The sequence below is a fragment of the Cupressus sempervirens genome, chromosome 1 (assembly GCF_028749045.1).
Source record: "Cupressus sempervirens isolate cs-2001-9-10 chromosome 1, ASM2874904v1, whole genome shotgun sequence".
In the NCBI taxonomy this organism is placed as follows: Eukaryota; Viridiplantae; Streptophyta; class Pinopsida; order Cupressales; family Cupressaceae; genus Cupressus; species Cupressus sempervirens.
This window is the reverse complement of record NC_143118.1, coordinates 78,187,580-78,210,932: the sequence shown is the minus strand read 5'-3', so window position 1 is coordinate 78,210,932 and position 23,353 is coordinate 78,187,580. Positions and strand designations below refer to the sequence as shown.

The window sequence follows — 23,353 nt, the reverse complement described above, 5'->3', positions numbered from 1 at the left end:
CCATATACTGTTAAGACTGGAATTGGATAGGTACAACGGCTTGGAAATGAATAGGATTGTTGGAATGTGAAACAAAGTGGATAGTGGTAGTGGTTGGTAACATGTCGCAGCAGAAAGTTCTGGATATTCTTCTAAGAGTTTCTGACAGTCTGCTTCTAATTTTACCAAGTCAGCTAACACTTTTTGATGCTGATGAGGAGTCAAAATTTGAGCTTTTCTTGATTCCAACTATGAAGCTTTTATTGTCAAGTGCTCCAATTGCTATTCAGGTGTGAAGTCTAACCAATGTCGATTCTGTTGAGTGAGGGATTGACCTCGACCCAAAAAATAAGGCGATTTGCGAAACCTAAAACAAGCAAAAGAGATATCAGAATCAGACTCAGAATCAGAAGAAGAAGTTAGAGAAAAATATTCTTTGGGCTCTAGATTCTGACTAATTTGGTAGACTTTCTTGTCATCTGGAGCTTCATCTTCACTGGAGCTTTCTGTAAGCAAAATATTTTCAAAATCTGAAGGTTCTGAAACAATTGTTAGACGCAAAGTATCCAATTTAGCTTCTGTGAGAGTACGAACTCTCTTGGAATTCTTTTTGCCTTTATCCGGACATTTGTTAGCATAATGTGCTCCTTTACAAATGTAACAAGTAGGAGTAAAATCCTTTCTGTAAACTTTCCTTTTATTTCTTAGAAACACTTTTTTATGCTTAGATTTTCTGAAAGGCTTGGAACAAAAGGATTTCTTTTAGAATAATCTTTAAATCTTCTATGAGATTTATGTGTTTTCTTATGTTGAAAACACCCATAACTGTTGTCTTTACAATGGCATAGACTTGTTTTTAAATAAGGAAAAACTTCTTTCTTTTTTTTTCTGGTCTGTTTCTCAGTACATAGATCACTATTGATTTCCTTGATAAATTGGACCGAGGGAAAGTGACATCATTAATTGTCATGTTAGGAGTGTTGAGGATGCTATTTAGAATTTTCTCCCTATAGAAAGACTATAACTGGACAGGGAAACCTTCTAGATGTAATGCCCCGCTCGGGAACCCAAGAGAAATAAACCTAACATGTTACAATGTTTACTAAACTATTTTTTTTTTCTTTTTTTCTTTTTTGAAGTTTAAACAACATCAAGATAACATTAATGCGGAAGCAATAAGAACATACATATCAAATACACATTTGCAATTACAGATATAGTTTCAATTCCTCAAAGGTTCCTTTACGTTGAGTCACATTTAATAATTTTAAATTAATTAGTTTAAGTTTCCAAATACAATGTCTCATGATCATAAAGAAATAACAGATACATAATCGAATAAGCAAAGCATAAGTATATCTAATACAATGAAAGTACATCCACTACACATGTCGCAGGGTATGTGAAAATAGATACAATACACCAAGATATATGATAACATATATACATCATCTGAAAAGAAGTCTCTGAGATATGAAATAAGAATGATAAAGGTACATCTTCTACGACGAACATCCAACAGCTAGTAATGTGAAGGGAACCCAAATGGTAAGAAGGCACTACCTCCCGATCGCGTGGTTACCTAGTCAGGCTTCCACTCCCACCGTGCAGGGAAGATAATGAACGATCCACATACGGCTAATCAAACATAAAACATTCCTAAGCAAGGTACCCCTAATAGCCAAAACTACCTCAAAGGTAACACATGCTACTCAAGAAGATAAAATAATCCAAAAGTAAGAACACTCAATCCAATACTGACACCACATAACCAAACATCATACACGAACCAAGTATAAACCAAATACCAAGATCATAAGATAAAGTCAATGAAAGACAATCATCTTAAGTCAAAAGCCACATGTCAAAAGTACAACATCCATGAATCACCAATCATCATTAATGAAAGTAAATAACCATAATGAACATATCCAACAATAGATACACCACCAACAATAAGTACACCACCAGAGATACACAAAATCTACAGAGGAGACTTAGGCTACATACTAGGGAGTGTCATCACATGGCTGCTTAAGTTACCCTGGACTGATCTCCTAAGAGACCCCGGACCCTCAAGTGTTGAGTTACCCTGGACTGGTTACTATGAACCCCGGACCCTCAACATCACACATATGGAAACTAGAAAGCCCTCTCAAGAAGACGAGGCACTCATCTCATTCCCATCCTTAGTCTATACAAGCACTAAAGGCATGGGTAGATCAAAAATCTCTAACTTATCTTTTTAGTCTGTTTCCCCCCCATAAATTTTAATTACTAGATTATCACTTATTACATAACTTGCATTAGGTTACCCTGGTACTGACCACTTTGGGTCCCGGACCCTTATGCAAGCCACTCCCAAGTCACGTACCTAGACAACCTCTCCTAAGCACATAAAAACACAGTTGTGTCCCATACCACAACACCCATAAAGATCAAACTCGGTTCCTTAACAGGCAACCCGAAAGCAAATTGGTTCTCCAAACCCAAGTACACATAAATGTTCCATAGAGTAAACCTCATAAATATAATCTCAATTTTGAATCACAAAGCACATCATGACTTCCAACCACAAAATAGTATCAAAGAAATTCCATAAAACCTCTGGTGTACGTCCTAGACTGGTCAACATCTAATCAACTCCAAAATCCCAAAGCATAGACCATACGCGCAAAACAATACAGTTTTATAGTTTGAGTTACAAGTAAAGTTTCAGTTTTGTTTTCAATGTGCGTTTTCAAGTATACAAGATTCTCAGTATCACCCTTATAACTTAACCCAATCATTTATTCGAATAAAGTATAGAATTACCCCTAATTGATTTAAATCAATTTTCAGTAATAATTTAGCATAACTATTTACTAAAATTATTACAGCAATACCTATTGATCTTTGAGTAAAATAATTGCGATTTTATTAAAAATTAATGTCATTAATTAATAACTAAAACAATTCACATCTTCTTCAATAATTACCATTATTTAACAATCTCAGATAAAATAGCAATTATATTAAATTATTAAATGTTAATAAGATTTATCAATAAAATTATTAACAAATAATAATTAAAATTTAACATAATCTAAACTTAATAATTTAAATTTATTAAATTATAATTAAATTACAATAAAAAAAAGATGTTTAAAGCTTGCCGGCTTTTGGCCGCAGCCTCTACTGGGCCGGCGGCAGCTCTGTCGTAGCAGGCTGCTGTCGCAACAGTCCTTGCTGCGGCAACAGTTATGCCGCCCAACAAAAAGGTAAGGGGGGTAGGGGCTGGGGTAAAACCCGCCCCTCCCCAATTTAATATTTTTTTATTTTTTTTTATATGCAAAAATAAATAATAATATATATAATAAAGAATAAATAATAAATAATAATAAAGAAAACCATTTTCTCAAAAATTATATATATATATATATATATATATATTTTTTAAATTTATTTTTTTAACATATCTTGCAATTATGGTCTGATAGAAGAGTTTTCTATTAATCATATATATAAATATATAATGTACAAAGTCCTATTTCAATTTTCAAATTCTTCCCAAACCATCCAATAAAAAAGGTTTGTCTAACATTCGAATTTCTCAATTAAATTTACTTTTAAACTTCAAACCCCTTTTCAATTATCTAATAGATTCTCGTATTGTTTGATTTCTTATTCAATCTTATGCAATCCTCTAAAATAAATTCAACGAAGTGTCCATCTAAGCCATGTACAAATATTTCTCAAACAAGAACAATATTGCATACCCGAAAAACAACACATGCAAAAGACAAGGAGTAGACAGAAACTTGAAGAGTGAAAAACTACTATACAATTAAACCACGAGATCCTACTTGGATCTGATGCTAAATAGTGGCAGTTAGATAAAGATTCCTACTGCAAGTGAAACCCTTCAAGCTACGAAAAACTTCCCTTCTTTTCCAAACCCTCTGATTTTCTTTTCAAACCTGTGTGTGTCCTGAAATCTGTGTGTCTGAAAAACTCTCTGAGACCTGTGTGTGAAAACTTGTCTCCAAAAATCTCCCTTGAAAAATGAACCCTCCAATTTTGATAAGGAACTCTCTTCCTACAATCGAGGCACTAATTGTGCGTTTACCCGAGAGGTCTCTTGATCCCCCTCGTTAACTCTAAAATCAACCTTTATTTATCTTATCTTTCATATTTTCATGCACGTTAAATGGATTATTAAATCTCTTTATTTAATTTCCACTCAACTTCTATTTTAATCAATTTATAACTTATAAATCTCATGTGCACTTAATGTTATTAAATATCTTTATTAATTTCACATGTTTAATCTTTTCAATTAATTTCTTTTATTTTCATCTCATGCATAAATCATGTGAACTATAATCTTTATGATAATTAAATATCTTTTCACTTTTAATTTCATTTTTAGAAACTTAATTGATAAAATATTTATTAACTTAAATAAAAATAATATTTAACATTTATTTAAAAATGCACTCTAAATATATTATTATTAAATTAAATAAATGTAATCACGTTCTAAATTTAAACTTTAACTTTTATCTCCAATATTTAATTCTCTCTTATTTAATTAATTCATTCATGCACAATTAATTTCCTTTTTAAATGAAAATATTCTTTTATTATTCCTTCATGCACTTTAAGTGAATTATTAAATTACTTTATTTAACTTTCCACTTTACTTTACTTTAAATTAATTTAATAACCATTTAAAATCTCATGCACACTTTCTTAGAATATCTTTATTAAGTTCACATGTTTTTTTTATCTTTTAAATTAATCACTTATATTTAAAACTCATTCATGCGAACTTAAATTTTTTTCCCTAAATTAATATCTTTTTCCTTTTTAATATATTTTTGAATGTTTAAATTGATAAATATTTATTAACTTAAATAACAATAATATTTAGCATTTATTTAAAAATGAACTCTAAATATATTATTATTAAATTAAATAAATATTATCATGTTCTAAATTTAATCTTATAGCTTTTATCTTCCAATTCAATTCTTTATATTTAATTAATTTCTCAATTAATTAAATATAATTAAATATTCAAAAAGTCATCTTAATTCTCCATTAAATTAAATTATGAATTTAATCTATTAATTAGACTTAAGTAATAGAAATTCATCAAAGACTCACAAAACAACATACGCACAAAATACTCACGGGTTTAAAAAGGGTAGACAGTCTGTTACGAGTCCTCCTTGTAGGACAAGTATTATAGGCTTATGGCTAGGATTGGACCTGCTTCATTGTGCTTGGCTATCCAGGGTGGTGCATTCTTTCGAAGCAACTTATTTAACTCTTTTCTGACTACTGCAATATTCTGAAAATGGCCAGCAATATAATTAACCATGCCTAAAAATCTCTATAAACTTTTCTTATCTTTAACTTCAGCATTTTGAATTGCTTTCAACAGATGATTCTAAGGATAAAGCTTACCATTAGGCTCTATTCTTGTACCAATAAATATCAAGCTTTCAATGCACCAACTAAGCTTTGTAGGATTCAAACACAAACCATGAGTTTGACAAATGGAAAGGAATTTCTTTAAATGCTCCATATGTGATTTATGATCTTGGCTAAAAATGAGGATATCATCTATATATGGATGGATAAATTTTGCATGTGGTGCAAAGATTTGATCCATGAATCCTTGGAAAATAGAAGGTGTTGTTTTGATTCCAAATGGAAGAACGTTCCATTCAAATAGTCCTTGTGACACAGAGAATGCAGATTTATACTTATCCTTTTCATTGAGCTTAATCTGCCAAAATCCCTTAGTCAAATCAAATTTGCTAAACACATTACATCCTTGAATTCTTTGCCAAATATAATCCTTGTTAGGAAAAGGATGTTGATTACTCTCAAGACATGCATTCAAGGGTCTATAATCAACTACTAGATGTTTTTCAGCTATCTCATTTCCATTTTCATCTTTCTTTGGGAAATACATAACATGGCAGGAGAATGGACTAGTGCTAGGTCTAATAATAGATTTTTGCAATAAATCAGCAATTTCTTTTTCACATAATTCTTGTTTACTGCAAGACAAGATAATATAATTGGCTCGACTCTTAGGGAAAAGTTCTTTTCCATTCTCATCTCTTTTCAGAGGCAAAGAGCATTCAAAATTGTGCTGATATATATGCAGATCTTTGGTGAGGACAATGGCAGCAAAATCTTGTTGAATCTGTTCTAACTCCCCCCGAGTGGAAAGAGACTGGTTGGCAAACCAGACACGGGAACTAGGCAAAAGAGGCTTAGGAGGAGTAGGAAAGGTCAGTTTAGGTGAATATGCACGAATTTCATTGATTTGGTGAGCAGTGCCAAATTGAAAGGTGAGCGTAGTGCCGGGAAAACCAACAGTATAGGGAATCCATTGTTTCAAAGTATGGCTCCCAATGATACAATCATATTGGTCAACTAGAAATTGGAGAAACGTAGCCATATACTGTTAAGACTGGAATTGGATAGGTACAGTGGCTTGGAAATGAATAGGATTGTTGGAATGTGAAACAAAGTGGATAGTGGTAGTGGTTGGTAACCAACAATCTGATGGAAAACATTGAGTGCAAGCAAGGTTACAATCTGCACCCGAATCAAGCAAAGCACATAGAGTGTAGGGCGTGATACCAGACAATTTAATAGTAAGCAAGTATGTTGGGCAAGGATTGGAAATTCCTTTTAAGTAAGCAAAGTCTTGATTCTCAGGTGGTTGCATTTCTGGTTCAGGTTCGGGTGTGGACAATGCTTCTTGAGCCTATTCAATTTCTACTAAAAGTTTATCTAAAGCACTAAGAGAACTAGTGCTAGCAGTATGCTCTTGCAATTCTTTTTGGATAGAAGAAATTTCTCTTAACACATCAGTTTTTACCGTATACAAAAAAGCAAGACGATTTGATAACCACTCTTTTCTAGAATTTTTAGCAAAAAACTTTTTCAGCTAAATGATGTGGCACATACTCATGTGTTGGATGAATGACTTCTTGTTCTTCAGTCTGATCATCAGCAAAACATGTCGTAGCAGAAAGTTCTGGATATTCTTCTAAGAGTTTCTGATAGTCTGCTTCTAATTTTACCAAGTCAGCTAACACTTTTTGATGCTGATGAGGAGTCAAAAATTGAGCTTTTCTTGATTCCAACTGTGAATCTTTTATTGTCAAGTGCTCCAATTGCTATTCAGGTGTGAAGTCTAACCAATGTCGATTCTGTTGAGTGAGGGATTGACCTCGACCCAAAAAATAAGGCGATTTGCGAAACATAAAACAAGCAAAAGAGATATCAAAATCAGACTCAGAATCAGAAGAAGAAGTTAGAGAAAAATATTCTTTGGGCTCTAGATTCTGACTAATTTGGTAGACTTGCTTGTCATCTGGAGCTTCATCTTCACTGGAGCTTTCTGTAAGCAAAATATCTTCAAAATCTGAAGGTTCTGAAACAATTGTTAGAGGCAAAGTATCCAATTTAGCTTCTGTGAGAGTACGAACTCTCTTGGAATTCTTTTTGCCTTTATCCGGACATTTGTTAGCATAATGTGCTCCTTTACAAATGTAACAAGTAGGAGTAAAATCCTTTCTGCAAACTTTCCTTTTATTTCTTAGAAACACTTTTTTATGCTTAGATTTTCTGAAAGGCTTGGAAGAAAAGGATTTCTTCTCAAAATAATCTTTAAATCTCCTGTGAGATTTATGTGTTTTCTTATGTTGAAAACACCCATAACTGTTGGCTTTACAATGACACAGACCTATTTTTAAATAAGGCAAAACTTCTTTCTTTTTCTTACTGGTATGTTTCTTAGTACATAGATCACTATTGATTTCCTTGATAAATTGGACCGAGGGAAAGTGACATCATTAATTGTCATGTCAGGAGTGTTGAGGATGCTATTTAAAATTTTCTCCCTATAGAAAGACTGTAACTGGACAAGGAAACCTTCTAGAAAAGTATTATACATCCACACATTGTTGTTGGTATGTCCTGACTGATAAAAATTAGTATATTGCTCACTATAGTAGGCATCAAAATGTTTCATATCGCAAATGCGATTTTCCTTAAAATGTTTGTAGGCAGCTCTTTGTTCATTATCATGTTGACCAATAAACATTCTATACAATGCTTCACATATAGTATTTACACCACTATTGATGAGATCTTCTTTATAAACAGGTGTCAAAGAATCCCATGCTGATCAGGCTATACCCGTTAGTGCATTCAAAGCCTTTCTAATTGCTTGATCTTGAGAAAGATTGGTTGCATACATGGCATTATCTATCCAAGTTCTGAATGCATCTATAGTGGATTTATTCTTGATGGGATCATAGTCATCAAAGTTGACTAATGGCGGAACATTTTCAGAGAAAACATGTAACTGATCATATGGTCCTCTAGCTTCTTGTTTAACCATATTAACATTCTTCCATTGGCCTGTCTTAGGATCAAACTCCTGGAGTTTGGGCTTCAGCACATTAAGGGTGAGAGCTTTTCCTTTAAACTTACTTTGAAGTCTAACAAGGTCTTGAGAAGAATCAAGGAACATAGACTGTGGACCTTGCACTTGGCTCTTAGTGGCTATGGCTTGTTCAGTTTTTGTAGTCACAATGGTTAAGGTTTGTGAGAAACCCTGAGTGTTAGCCAACTATTGAGAGCGTAGCTGGGTAGTAGTTTGATCAATGCAAGCAGTGGTTTGAGAAAGAGTATGCAATTGTTGTAGTTGGCAAGTATTATCGGTTGTAGTTGTAACTAGGAATTCAAGGTAGAAATTCACATTTTTTTGAAAGGGAACCTGGGACATCAATGGTATCTCGCATATAATGTGAAACTATCTATATGTTGTTGTCATCTTGTTCAAAGATAAATTAATGGTGGTCCATGATAAGAAAACTATAAATGGTCAGGATGAGTATCCTATTTGCATATGTCTATGTCTTGAAACTGAGTTGTGAAATCGAAAATTATAATGTCAAGAATGAGATTCGAACCCATGCCCTTTCGGACCAGTACCTAAAACTAGCGCCTTAGACCAACTCGGCCATCTTGACCTTGTAAATTTTGAGGTTCTTATTCAGTAATTCATGAATAAATTTCCATCACAGTCTATACAGAAGTAGACATAATGCACTTGGATTTGAAAGATGTTTTTTAATGACATGAAAATAGCATTGTCGAAATTAACTAGATGATCAGGCAGAGTACAAGGAATGTTAAGTACAATCGAGATGTAATTGGGTGGCGAAGTGGGGGTGAAAAAAGAAGACAGAGAACTAAAAACTCTAATGAATACAGTGGCTTTATTTTTGTCTTGACTCTATGGCCCAATGGATAAGGCGCTGGTCTACGAAACCAAAGATTCTGGATTCGATCCCCAATAGAGTTGTTACCTGTGGACGCCATGTTTCTGATACTGAATGATCTCTGTAACATCAAAATCTTTTATTTTAACTCACATTATTTTGATATTTAATTGACTCTATGGGAGATCTCCTTAACTTTGAAAGGGCCTTAAAAGTGAACATCAACTTAATTGTCTGCATAAACTGTAGGAGATTGTGAATGTCGTACCCTAAACAACGTTCAAATGTTGTTCTGGACTCTTTTTTCTGTGTAATCTGATTCACACAAGCAAAAGTTCAAAAAATAATTAAAAAGCGATAGAAGTACTAGTAGCATTAAATTCAATTTCAAATATATAAAAGAGGGCAATAGAGAAATTACCCAAGTTTCGCTTCTCTAAGAGAAACAATATGTGCTCATGAGAGGTAATTCCAAACGTGTTGCTCGGTCATAAAGTGTTTCAATTTTTGAACCTGTTAATCCCCTGGTTATGTGTGAAATACGTCTCATTTTGATCATTGAAATGACTATTTTATCTCTGAGTTTTCATGAGTTTTTGAATCTTCATGTCTTCGGCTCGTCCTTAGCTCCACCCAGCACTTGAAATTTTTAAAATCCGGCTTCTAAGCTCCAACTTATCGCAGGTTAATGTTGAGACCCAAAATATGTGTTTTCAAGTCTATCATTAACTATTAACTTCTCAAAAGGTTAATGATAACTTTCAAATTGCGCATTTTGGAGTAGGTTAATTAACCACTCCAAAAATGTGTTTTTCTTAACCTCTCAAAAGGTTAATGATAACTTTCAAAACACACATTTTGGAGTAGGTTACTTAACCTCTCCAAAAACACATATTTCTTAACCTCTATGAGGTAGTTGTTACCACATTTTGCCCCCCGCCACATTTCAAATTTCGAAGTGCCTGCCCTCCCCAACGGTCCCTCCCTCCAGTTTAAATAATATTCAAAATTGCCCAAGAAATATGAAAAAATTAAATATTTCTATTTTCTCTTACCCGCATGTTCCCCATCGTCCGATCCGCGCAAATCAATGGTTAGGCACTATGTTGCTATCGAGATTTCCAACGCAATTCTCCATAGCAACATGTCACCCTTATGACGCATGGTGTGGTGGGTCCGCGGGACAGAGACCAGTGTTAAGACGACGGGCCAGAGGATGACGTGTATCACCGGAGGGTGCCATGTCGCTAACGGGAAATGGGTCCTTATCGCTATTAGCGACATAGCGCCCGGTCGGGAGGTGTGACGGCAAGCAAGTCTACGACGGGCCAGTTTTGCGGCGGGAAGAGGTCAGGCAGCCAGAAAGTTTAGAAATGCTGGTGGGGCGCCATGGTGCCATCGAAAAACTCACGAGTTTTCCGTTGGCGACATAGCGCCCAAACGGAAAACAGACCATGACGAACTCTCAGGCTTGGTGGGACCATAGGACAGGACAGGTGGGATGAACTATCTAACGTTGTGGCCTCGTGATTGGTCAGGGTGGTACCTCATCTACCACGGTGGCATTTCAGAATATGCCATGTTTGCATCAAAGGGTGAGATGGAAGTTGGGCGCTATCTCGCTATGGGAAGGTTGCCTCGATTTTCCCATAGCGACACAGTGCCTTAATACCACGTGGTAGGTCAGTGGGGCCAAGTGTTATGGAATTTTCCAGAATGGTGCTACATTAGGCCAATGAAGGACTGCCACATATGCCAGGCCAAAACACAGACATGAGGTGGCACTAGATCTTCAATGCAGCTAGCGAAGTCAAGGGTTGAGTTTTGAGCCGTCAGATCTGCAGAGATCAAGGGCAGGCGCCATCGTGCTATGGGGAAGTTGCGCGAGATTTTCCATAGCAAGTTGGAGCCCTTCTACCACGTGTCCTTGGGGCCCAGGGGGGATGCGCAGTTAACATCATAGTTATGATTGATAGTTAAGTTGTTAGGTCAATGATACAGTCAGGTTGGGGCATCGCAGTCACAGTTTGGTACCACCACGGATAGAAATAACTGTTGGGCACTATGTCGCTATTAGGAACTTCAGGGCATGGCGCCCATAGAGACATAGCGCCCAATCAAACATAAAGGTGCGGTCAGCACGTGAAGAGGACTGCCAGGGTGGCAAAGGGGAGGAAAGTGATTGTCCCACGTGGCCCAATCAGCATGTGGACTTGGTTGACTTTTGTGACCCTGCTGTTTCGTGAACCAGAAAGGATAGAAATCATTTATTTATTTTTTTCCGTGGATCTGATTTCATAATCAATTGCCACCAACTCAAAATGAATACCAGGTGTAGAGGGACACTCCATCTATCCAGTCGATCCATTTACCATGTTAGGGAATGTTGTGGCGCCATTCCTGCCCCTTTAGTGCCCCTGTTTTCAACGAGATATTGGATTTTCTGTACCCAGAGCCATGCCTAGATCAGATCCTTGATTGGATTTTGCAGATGAGGAATTAATGCCAGTAGGTGAGAAGTGAATGTAATGCAAAAAATCCTCAGTCATGCTCGAATTATAAAGGCAATTTTGTGATCTTTTTTCAAGGTCGACTCTTCCTAATTTCTCTGCTGCTGCTTGTAGATTTGCAGTGTAAAAATCCCTTTGTCTCTGAGCTAGATGAACATCCTGTATCATCTCTTTCAGCCATCAACGTGTATGTGTATCGTTTTGCCTCTCGTTGATGCATTGTTGAGATCAGTGGTCTACATACTGTATCTATCTTTGGCCTATTGAATAATATACAAGTGAAATCTTCTGTTCCTGGTGTTATTCAGTTGGTCTCCTGATCTGTATGTGGCTGTTGGTCTATATAAGTCTGAATGAATGTATGACCTTGAATGTTACCCTAGTTCCGTAGTGCATATTTGGGTAAAGAACGAGTCTGAACACTCTATTTTGGTGCATCACCGCCTTAGATTAGACTAGGTAGATTTTCTTTAATGCTCTCTTTCTCCCTTTCCCTTATGAGAATAGATAGGTGTGCCCTGACAGTAAGAGGAAGCCGGCCTTCTCTGGAGACTCAACCTCACAGTTCAAGTCCCATAGCTTGGAGGTTGTTTCCATGTTTCACTAGGTCGTCCTCGCGCATAGGCCTTGGACAAGGGTGCAAACCTAAGTGACAACAATTTTTGGCACACCCGGTGGGACTCATATCAGAAGATTTCAGGTCTACTGGTGTCAAGAAGAAAGAATTCTAGAGATAAATGCTAAAGAAGTAGTGCTGGCTTCAGTTTTCGAGCCTTTAAGAGGCTAATTCTTCAAGTACTTGGTGACTCTAAACATCAAAAGTCTGGTTCCAGACCAAGTTTGCAGTAATTCATGCCCAGGACTAAAACAAGGGCGTCTTCTAGAGGTAAATTTCAATATCAAGAGCTCTCTCTTTCAAATCCTAGGAGAAGAAGGACTAGAACTTCATTATCACCAGTTAGGGGTAGAATAACAGTTGATATACCTATAAGATCTGTCTCTACTCCCCCTACTGTTCGAACTTAGCCTAGATTGCCATCAACACTCATCAATAGAACACTTGTTTATATGGCACAGCCAAGAGTTCATGCTTTTGCCACCTTTAATGGTGGAAGTCCTCATTTGTTAGCCCAAAGACATTATATACCAGTATCTGCACTAAAAAGTATACCTAATTTTACTGGTGAAACTTCTATTTCCCCTCTAGAGCATATCCAAGAGGTAGCGAATGTCTGCAATATTCATGGTATTACAGAAGATGATGTTGCCGTAAGACTTCTAGCCTCATCTTTAAAAGGAATAGCATTACAGTAGTATAGAGGCTTAGCTCATGGTTCCATAACTGATTGGGATGGACTAGGAGCAGGATTATGCAAACATTTTGAGGATAAGAGTGACCATTTGTCACTACTAGAGCAGCTGACTACAATAAAAAGAGCCCCCCATGAATGTATGAGTGATTTTAATTACAGATTCCAAAAGACATGGGATATGATACCTACTATAGTGAAACCTACCCCTGGTAATGCCTTCTTGCATTACCTTAGAGCTTTCAACAGTGACATTGCCACCACAATCCAAACTATGGGAGGGGATACATTACCGAATGCTTATGAGATAGCTATAAAGGCTGAGAACATCCTAATACAAGGAGGAAAGTTGGCTCCAAGGCCTCCTATGCCTTTCTTTCCTGATGTTCCCAACCACCAACCAGCGATAGCCCCCCTTCCTACAATTTCCACATCACAAGCCCTTACTCCAGTTCCCCAAGCTTCCACATCCTCAAATGGAATAGATGAGCTCAAGGAAATGCTCCAAGGTCTAGTGCTAAATACAGAGAAAAGAGAGAGGACTCTAGATAAAAAATTGCAAGAACAAGGGAAGGAGTTGAAGGACCAAGGGAAGAGATTAGAGGATAGTTTTTCTCTAATACAAAAAATGAGTAACAAGGTGGTGGCCTTAGAAAGGCAGCAAGCCCAAAGTGGCAAGCCTCCCCAATTACAACATCAGGCTCCAAGTGGTGGTAGGCCTCCTAATCATTGGAATAGCTCTTTTGATCAGAATAGGCAAAATAGTCATGCTGCTGCTTCAAGCTCAAATCAGAGTAGAGCTTTAGTTCCTCAAAATAACTTAGCCCAAGATCAAGACTTCTATCCTTCATGTAACTATTCTTATACCTATTGCCTATGTCAGAAGGCAGAATCTTATTTGTCCCTAACTGTCCAGGAGTCCGCAGTAAAGCAATCATACAAGGAAGATCATCCCAAGGAGGCCTCATATATTTGGAGGCAGGGTGATTGCTCTTTTATGAATCACCAGATGGAGGAGCATTGTAATGTAAACCAGGATTCCGTTGCTCATAACACAAGAAGAAAAAAGAGAGCTATGGAACATACTGCCCCCCTTTCTCCTGAGCAGGCCTCAACTTCGAGTGTTATACCTCATATACGAATAGCAAGTGAGCAAACAAACACTTCACAACAGCAAAGGCAAGGTCCAAGAAAGGAGGATGCAAGTGATCCCTATGTTGCTCCATCTCAGCCTCTCATGGGTACAGCTCCTAAAGTTTCTGCTAAAATTCCTAATGCACCCTTGAGTGTGGTAGAGCAAATGAAAAAGACCAATGTAAGCATCTCCATGTGGGATGCAGTTGCCACCATACCAATGCAGAAAAGGATGCTGCAGCAAGAATTGGAAAAGATTGAGCCCAACGATCAGTCATCTACCATGGAGAGTGACACTAGTTTAGTACAACCATCAGGTGATGTGGAGACAAATAAAAAGGTTAGACCTCCTCCATTCTATGTTTCTCTGATTATAGGGGGCAAGTTAGTCCATAATTGCATGATAGATTCGGGGGCTAGTAGCTCAGTAATGCCTAGGTGTGTTGCTGATGCTTTAGGAATGAAATATGAGCCCATTATTAGGGATGTGTTACAACTAGATGGGAGTACTGTCAAAATCGTAGGCATCGTTAGGAATGTGGAATGGCCCTACATGCATGCCCTGATTGTACTGTGATTCAAGACATATCTGTTGCTGAAGTCAAGCCCTATTTTGCCATCTGTCTTTCAAGAGACTTTACTACCCAAATAGGTGGATTCATATCTGCTGATTGGTCTTATATGTCATTTAAGACCAGATATGGGCCAATGCTTCAATTAGAGTAGAACCTCAAGCCCTTCATCACACTGAACCCTATACTCCCAACTTCATTAATATGAATTGCCCTATTTTGGAGATGGATGAGAATGACATAGTAAATGAGCCTACCACCTTCATAGTAGAGAGTCCTGATTTCTTCTTAGATGAGTGGGCAAATACATGTTAGTTTGAACCTATGCCAGAAACTCTTGAGACATGCCTTAGTACATATTGCATAATAGAGAAGGAGGCTCAAGTTCCTGATCTTGTTGGAGCTAATGATGACATAAGTGGAATATGGAGTATGTACTTCGATGGCTCAAGGAATAGAAATGGATCAGGGGCTGGTGTTATGTTGATCTCTCCTGCACAAATAAGATACTACTTCTCTTTTAGGCTCCAATTCAGTTGTACCAATAATGTGGCCGAGTATGAATCTTTGATCCAAGGTCTCCTACTTGCCCAAAAGAGGGGAATTCAAGCCTTGAAAGTATATGGAGACAGTGAGTTGGTAGTGAACCAAGTGAGAAATCAGAATATCACCAAAAATGGCCTACTCAAGTCTTACAAACACAGAGTCTAGGATTTTCTTGAGGGTTTCCAAGCATTTAATATCCAGAGCATTCCTAGGAAAGAAAAAAAATATGCTGATAGACTTGCAGCAGTGGGTGCATCTTATGATGTGCCAGGGAATCTTGAGGAAAAGAAGAAGCAACAAATAAGGGTGGTAGTAAGGCTTGTTATTCCTGATAATAATACTCATTGGCAAGTGTTTGAGTCTGATGAGCAGGTTGTGAGTTTCTTGCAGAATGAAGCAGAATTTTCAGAAAGAAATCAGTCAAGACTACAAGACCAGTATGGTGATCAGATCATTCACCTCAGTTCCAAAAAGTTGCCCAAGGGTCTCATTACCTTGGAGAGTGTCTTTAATCCTAATGATCAGACAAGAGGCAAAGGAATAAATCTAGTTGCAGAAAAGGATGATCATGCTCCAGTTACTATTGCTGATGGAAAATCTCTTAACATGGGGAAGGTATGTTCTGAGGCTAAGCAAGAAAGTTTCATTCATCTATGTCAAGAATTTAATGATGTGTTTTCTTGGACGTATGATGACTTAAAGGGGTTTGACCCTAGTTTGTTTCAGCATACCACAGATTTAGTTGATAGGGTCAAACCAGTAAGGCAAAAATAGAGGTCAGTGAATCCCAAGATTGAACCCTTAATGAGGAAGGAACTATCCAAGTTAATTGAAGCTAACATAATTTTTCCTATCAAACACTCATCATGGGTGGCTAACCTTGTCCCTGTAAGGAAGAAGAATGGAGAAATCAGATTGTGTGTGGACTTTAGGGATCTTAATCAGGCTTCCCTTAAGGATCACCATCCTCTCCCTTCTATGGAGCAAATTCTGTCCAAGGTCAGTGGGTCAAGGAGGTTCTCTTTTCTTGATGGATTTTCTGGTTATAACCAAGTGTTGGTTAAAGAATCTGACAGATATAAGACAACATTTACTACTAAATGGGGCACCTATGCTTATTGCAAGATGCCATTTGGACTAACAAGTGCCGGTGCCACATTCCAAAAGGCAATGGAGGTGGCTTTCAAAAGATTAATCGACAAGTTTTTCTTAGTATACCTTGATGATATAACTGTATATTCCAAGAATGTAAAAGATCATCTTGATCATTTGAGACAAGTATTTCTAAGATGTAGAGAGTTTGGGGTTTCCCTCAACCCAGCCAAGTGTGTCTTCGCTACAAGCCAAGGAAAATTACTGGGACACATTGTATCTAAGGGTGGGTTGACCATTGATCCAGAAAGAATAAAAGCAATACTTGCCCTTCCTCTCCCTAAACACAAGAAAGGGTTGCAAAGTTTCCTTGGTAGAATAAATTTTATAAGAAGGTTTATTCCTAATCTTTCCATCATGGTGAAACCCCTTACAGTCATGCTTAAGAAAGATATGGTCTTCTCATGGACCAAGGAGGGGAAGGAGAGTTTTGAAGAAATTAAGGCAGCCATAGCCTCAGCCCCCACTCTCATGAACCCAAATTTTGAGAAAGATTTCATCCTCTACACTTTAGGTGGTGAGTCAAGTGTTTCTGCTGTCTTAACTCAGAAAAATGACAAGAATGAGGAGCAGCCCATAGCCTTCTTTAGTGAAGGACTCAAGGAATATGAAGATAAGTATAGCTTTGTTGAGAAGCAAGCCCTTGCAGTCATTAGAGCCTTGAAGAAATTTAGACACCTCTTATCCCACAATAGGATCCATTTGTTGGTGCCCCATGCGAGTGTAAAAAACTTCCTGTTGAGCAAGGACATCAGTGAAAAGAGAGCTGGATGGATCACTAGGGTAATGGTATATGATGTTGATATTCAGATTACCAAATTGGTAAGAGGGAGAGCATTATGCAAAGAAATGTTATCAAGTCAGGATTCGGATGAAGGGACTACTATGGTAATTGCAGAGTAGTAGGAGGAAAGGAATGTTAATGCCCCAAGGAGCTGGATGGATGACATGAGGAACTTTTTATCAGGGAATGGATACCCTCAGGGATTGGACAGAGCTAAAAGAAGACAATATAGACTGCAATCCATTCCCTATGTTGTGATTGATGATATCCTATTTAGGAGGGATTTTAATGGGACCCTGTTGAGATGTATTGAAGAGGATCAGGTCGAGAGGATGATTAAAGAACTTCATGATGGCCCTGATGGTGGCCACTTCTCTGCAAGAACAACCGTCATGAAGATCATGAGGGCTGGATATTACTGGCCATCTCTGTTCCATGATTGTTATAGGTATGTGAGAAAATGTGAGAAATGTGCCTTTTTCTCAGGTAAACAAAGATTTGCAGCTCTTCCTCTTCACCCCATTCAGGTGGATCAGCCCTTCACCCAGTGGGGGTTGGATTTTATAGGCCCCATTAATCCTCCATCTAGTGTAGGTCATAAATGGATCTTGGCTACTACCGATTATTTCACTAGGTGGACAGAGGAAGTTGCCTTGAAGGATGCTACAGAGCCATCAGTTGTTGAATTCCTTGATGGAATTGTATCTAGGTTTGGAGCTCCTTCTACTATCATTTTAGATAATGCTAAATCTTTTGTCGGAACCCAGATTTGTGCATGGGCAATGAATCACAATATCTATCTGAGCACATCATCAAATTACTACCCCCAAGGTAATGGTTTAGCTGAATCTTCCAACAAGAATCTGATCAGAATCATAAGGAGAATGATAGAAGACAGTCAGAGGGTCTGGCATAAAAAATTAAGGACTTCTTTGTGGGCTGATAGGATAACACCCAAGAGATCTATTAGGAATTCACCTTTTGTGCTGGTATATGGTAGGGAGGCTAGACTTCCAATCTCGTTGGAATTCCCATCCTTGGAGTTGGCTCATCAGCTGGAATTGGTTGAAAATAGTTCCATGTCAGTAAGAATGGCAGAGTTGATTGAACTGGAAGAAAAGAGAAACAAAGCTATGCAAACCCTGGAGATACACCAGCAGCAGATGAAGAAGAGTTTTGATAAGAAGGCAAGGGCCAGAATCTTCAGAGAGGGAGATTTAGTTCTCAAGTGGGACTCAGACAGAGCAAAACCAGGAAGGCACTCCAAATTTGATCCACTATGGAGTGGCCCTTATCTGATCTCTAGCTGCAAACAGGCCAATGTGTTCTAGCTAAGCAGGCCAAATGGTGAAATTCTGCCCATTCCAGTCAATGGGATCTATCTGAAGCCCTATTTCTGAAAATTTGGGAATCCATGTACATAAGTAGTTTAGTTTCTTTCTGTTGTTCCTGCTTTCCAAGAAGTGCACGTGCACGGGTTTCTCTCTGTGAGTAGCCAGGTTTTGAAGTTTTGAGGTTGCAGAGGAGGAAGTTTTTGTTTTTGGCTCCAGTTGCAGGGTTTCATGTTTTGACCTCTCATAGGCAGTGGTTAGGGTTTTACAGTTCACTAGACCCATTTTTTGACTCCATAGCCCAATGGATACATAAGGCCGTTGGTCTGATGCATAGCAGGCTTGCATCCCCTATGAGTTGCTAGAATGTTACCACATTTTTCCCCCCGCCACATTTCAAATTTCGAAGTGCCTGCCCTCCCCAATAGTCCCTCCCTCCAGTTTAAATAATATTCAAAATCGTCCAGGAAATATGAAAAAATTAAATATTTCTAACCTTGCAATATTTCCTAAGTCCCCTAAGTCTATTTTCTCTTACCCACATGTTCCCCATCGTCCGATCTTCGCAAATCAATGGTTAGGCACTATGTCGCTATTGAGATTTCCAACGCAATTCTCCATAGCGACATGGCACCCTTATGACGCGTGGCGTGGTGGGTCCACGGGACAGAGACCAGTGTTAAGACGACAGGCCAGAGGATGACATGTATCACCGAAGGGTGCCATGTCACTAATGGGAAATGGGTCCTTATCACCGTTAGCGACATAGCGCCCGGCCGGGAGGTGTGACAGCAAGCAAGTCTACGACGGGCCAGTTTTGCAGTGGGAAGAGGTCAGGTAGCCGAAAAGTTTAGAAATGCTGGTGGGGCGCCATGGTGCCATCGGACAACTCACGAGTTTTTCGTTGGCGACATAGCGCCCAAACGAAAAATAGACCATGACGGACTCTCAGGCTTGGTGGGACCGTAGGACGGGATAGGTGGGATGAGCTATCTAACGTTGTGGCCTCGTGATTGGTCAGGGTGGTACCTCATCTACCATGGTGGCATTTTAGAATATGCCACGTTTGCATCAAAGGGTGAGATGGCAGTTGGGCGCTATCTCGCTATGGGAAGGTTGCCTCGATTTTCCCATAGCGACATAGCGCCTTAGTACCACGTGGCAGGTCAGTGGGGCCAAGTGTTATGAAATTCGCCAGAATGGTGCTATGTCAGGCCAATGAAGGACTGCCACATATGCCAGGTCAGAACACAGACATGAGGTGGTACTAGATCTTCAATGCGGCTAGCGCGGTCAGGGGTTGAGTTTTGAGCCGTCAGATCTGCAGAGATCAAGGGCAGGCGCCATCGCGCTATGGGGAAGTTGCGTGAGGTTTTCCATAGCGAGTTGGAGCCCTTCTGCCACGTGTCCTTGGGGCCCAGGGGGGATGCGCAATTAACATCATAGTTATGATTAACAGTTAAGTTGCCAGGTCAATGATACAGTCAGGTTGGGGCATCGCAGTCACAGTTTGGTACCACCACGGATAGAAATAATTGTTGGGCACTATATCGCTATTAGGAACTTCAGGGCATGGCGCCCATAGCGACATAGCGCCCAGTCAAATATAAAGGTGCGGTCAGCACGTGAAGAGGACTGCCAGGGTGGCAAAGGGGAGGAAAGTGATTGCCCCACGTGGCCCAGTCAGCATGTGGACTTGGTTGACTTTTTTGACCCTGCTGTTTCGTGAACCAAAAAGGATAGAAATTATTTATTTATTTTTTGTCGTGGATCTGATTTCATAATCAATTGCCACCAACTCAGAATGAATACCAGGTGCAGAGGGACACTCCATCTATCCAGTTGATCCATCTACCATGTCAGGGAATGTTGTGGCGCCATTCCTGCCCCTTCGGTGCCCCTGTTTTCAACGAGATATTGGATTTTCTGTACCCAGAGCCATGCCTAGATTAGATCCTTGATTGGATTTTGCAGATGAGGAATTAATGCCAGTAGGTGAGAAGTGAATGTAATGCAAAAAATCCTCAGTCATGCTCGAATTATAAAGGCAATTTTGTGATCTTTTTTCAAGGTCAACTCTTCCTGATTTCTCTGCTGCTGCTTGCAGATTTGCAGTGTAAAAATCCCTTTGTCTCTGAGCTAGATGAACATCCTGTATCATCTCTTTCAACCATCAATGTGTATGTGTATCATTTTGCCTCTCGTTGATGCATTGTTGAGATCAGTGGTCTGCATACTATATCTACCTTTGGCCTATTGAATAATATACAAGTGAAATCTTCTATTCCTGGTGTTATTCAGTTGGTCTCCTGATCTGTATGTGGCTGTTGGTTGATATAAGTCTGAATGAATGTATGACCTTGAATGTTACCCTAGTTCCGTAGTGCATATTTGGGTAAAGAACGAGTCTGAACACTCTGTTTTGGTGCATCACCGCCTTAGATTAGACTAGGTAGATTTGCTTTAATGCTCTCTTTCTCCCTTTCCCTTCTGAGAATAGATAGGTGCGCCCTGACAGTAAGAGGAAGCCGGCCTTCTCCGGAGACTCAACCTCACAGTTCAAGTCCCACAGCTTGGAGGTTGTTTCCATGTTTCACTAGGTTGTCCTCGCGCATAGGCCTTGGACAAGGGTGCAAACCTAAGTGACAACAGTAGTTATTAACCTCTTTGTTTAGCTGATTAAAGTTAAGCACTGGAAGTAAGATCGTCTAAAAATAAAGTGCTGAGATAGGAGGCATATTGAAGGTTACAGAAGAAACATACTGACAGATTTTGGAAATTTGTTTACCAACACTGCCTAAATTGATGAAGGTTAGGAATTGAAAGGTAGCAATATGAAAGTTTTGAAGAAGACTGTTGATGATCCAAACAATTGATATTTATCTTGGACTCTGAAAATAAAAGAGATGTAAAACCAAAATCTAGAGCCAGAGACAATTATGTGAACTATTTTGTGGAATACCCTAATTCTAGTTATCTATGGCATGGTATTTTTCAATGAAATACTAAATTTAGTAGTGGAAAACATGGCAACCAAGATCAGAGCCTTGTGTTTAGCCACGGTCAAAGAATGTTGCAGTAGTAATAATGCATAGTTTGGACGCATTTATGGAGATTTGAAAGTGTTGCTGCAGAGAACACAATGATGAATTTTTCCAAAATATCAAGGTAACATGTTATATGTTTGTCAAAATGCCATTTGCAGTCCAGTGAGAGGCAACAGATCAAAGGCTAGATATTCTCCCTTGTTACATGATGGAATGGTCTACCACCAGTATGTTCAGCACTATTATGCATGATTAAAAGCTAATGTGCATGTTGAGTATAGAAGTGTGTAGATTACCTGTGGATTTCCTAATCAAATTCCATGATAGACAATGATTTCCTATGGAGTGCATGAGCACAGAGATTCTATGAGTTTTTGTGTGCTCTTGATGATATAGGTCATGGACTGAACTCAAACTGAAATTCACGTCTAGATGTTGAATAAAATGCCCGCAGAAATACGTGAGGAAAAGAAGTGAGTCTCAAGCAAACTATTCATTATTTCCTTTCTTCCTGTGCATCAATGAAGTAAATGAAGTTGAGTCATTAATATTGTGATGTTGACTGTGTCAATACTGTATGTGAACTGTTTGGTAGAATATCTCTATTCTCAGCCCACAGCATGATAATCTCCAATGATGAATGCTATTGGTCATAATGGAAAGCACGACACCATGATTCAAACTTCACCTCCAGCTCTGACGGACAAACAGATGATACTACGACCTTTCTAGCAACTTGGAATGTTGCCTATTCTTCGAATGGTTCACCAGTTGTATATGTCCCACCAGTTGTATATGTCCCAAAGATGACGTTTCTGATCAATCCAATTACATTTGATGGGCCATGTCAAAATAGTAAGATTAAAATGCAGGTAACTGGAAAGCTTATTGCTTCAACAGATAACAAATTTTGGAGTGAAAATAACATAAATTATTGGCTGATTGGCTTAATAGTTGAGGGTAATGGAGTTTTGGATGTACAGGGAGTTTCTTAGTGGAGAGAGATGAATGCAAAGAAGACGAATGAGAATGGGCCCGTGACATTGAGATTTATAGGTACTACGAATACCTTAGTAAGAAAGATCACTTCAATCAACAGCCAACAGTTTCCTCTAAACTTCCATACTTGCGATTATATTTTGGTGGATGGTGTGACTATTGAGGCTCTGGGGACAGTCCCAATACTAATGGAATTCATATGGGACAGTCTTCCAATGTTATTATTAGAAACATCGTCATAGGAACAGGCGACAATTGTGTTTCTATTGGATCAAGATCCTTCAATGTTGCCATTGAAGGGGTTACATGCGGGCCAAGGCATGGGATCAGTATTGGAAGTCTTGGTGAAGATAACTCCATTGCTGCTATAAAGAACATAACAGTAAGTAGTGTCACTTTTCACAACACGGAGAATGGAGTAAGGATCAAAACATGATAGGAAGGGAAGATCATATTGCTAGCATTGCCAAATGCGTTATGGAGCTTCAAACGAAAAAATATTTGTATGATATTTATGTGAAGTTTCAAATTCCTAGACTTGTATACATGACGAGCTCAAGCAACATTTGGATGAGAATTTAAAGAGAAAACTTGAAAATCTCCACATTACTAATAGTTGTCACTTTCCCTCTGATGGAGAATATTTTACACAAAATCAAAGAGAAGGAGGACCTTCTGAAGACA

At 38.5% G+C, this 23,353-nt stretch overlaps 1 non-coding gene and 1 pseudogene across 1 annotated transcript; one reads left to right on the top strand and one right to left on the bottom strand.

The window, feature by feature from the left end:
- Window positions 1-101: 101 nt before the first annotated feature.
- LOC149576304 (polygalacturonase-like) lies at window positions 102-23,105 on the top strand (annotated as a pseudogene).
- On the bottom strand, window positions 8,952-9,032 carry TRNAL-UAG (transfer RNA leucine (anticodon UAG)). Its single transcript has one exon. It is a non-coding gene; the product is annotated as a tRNA-Leu (tRNA).
- Window positions 23,106-23,353: the final 248 nt, after the last annotated feature.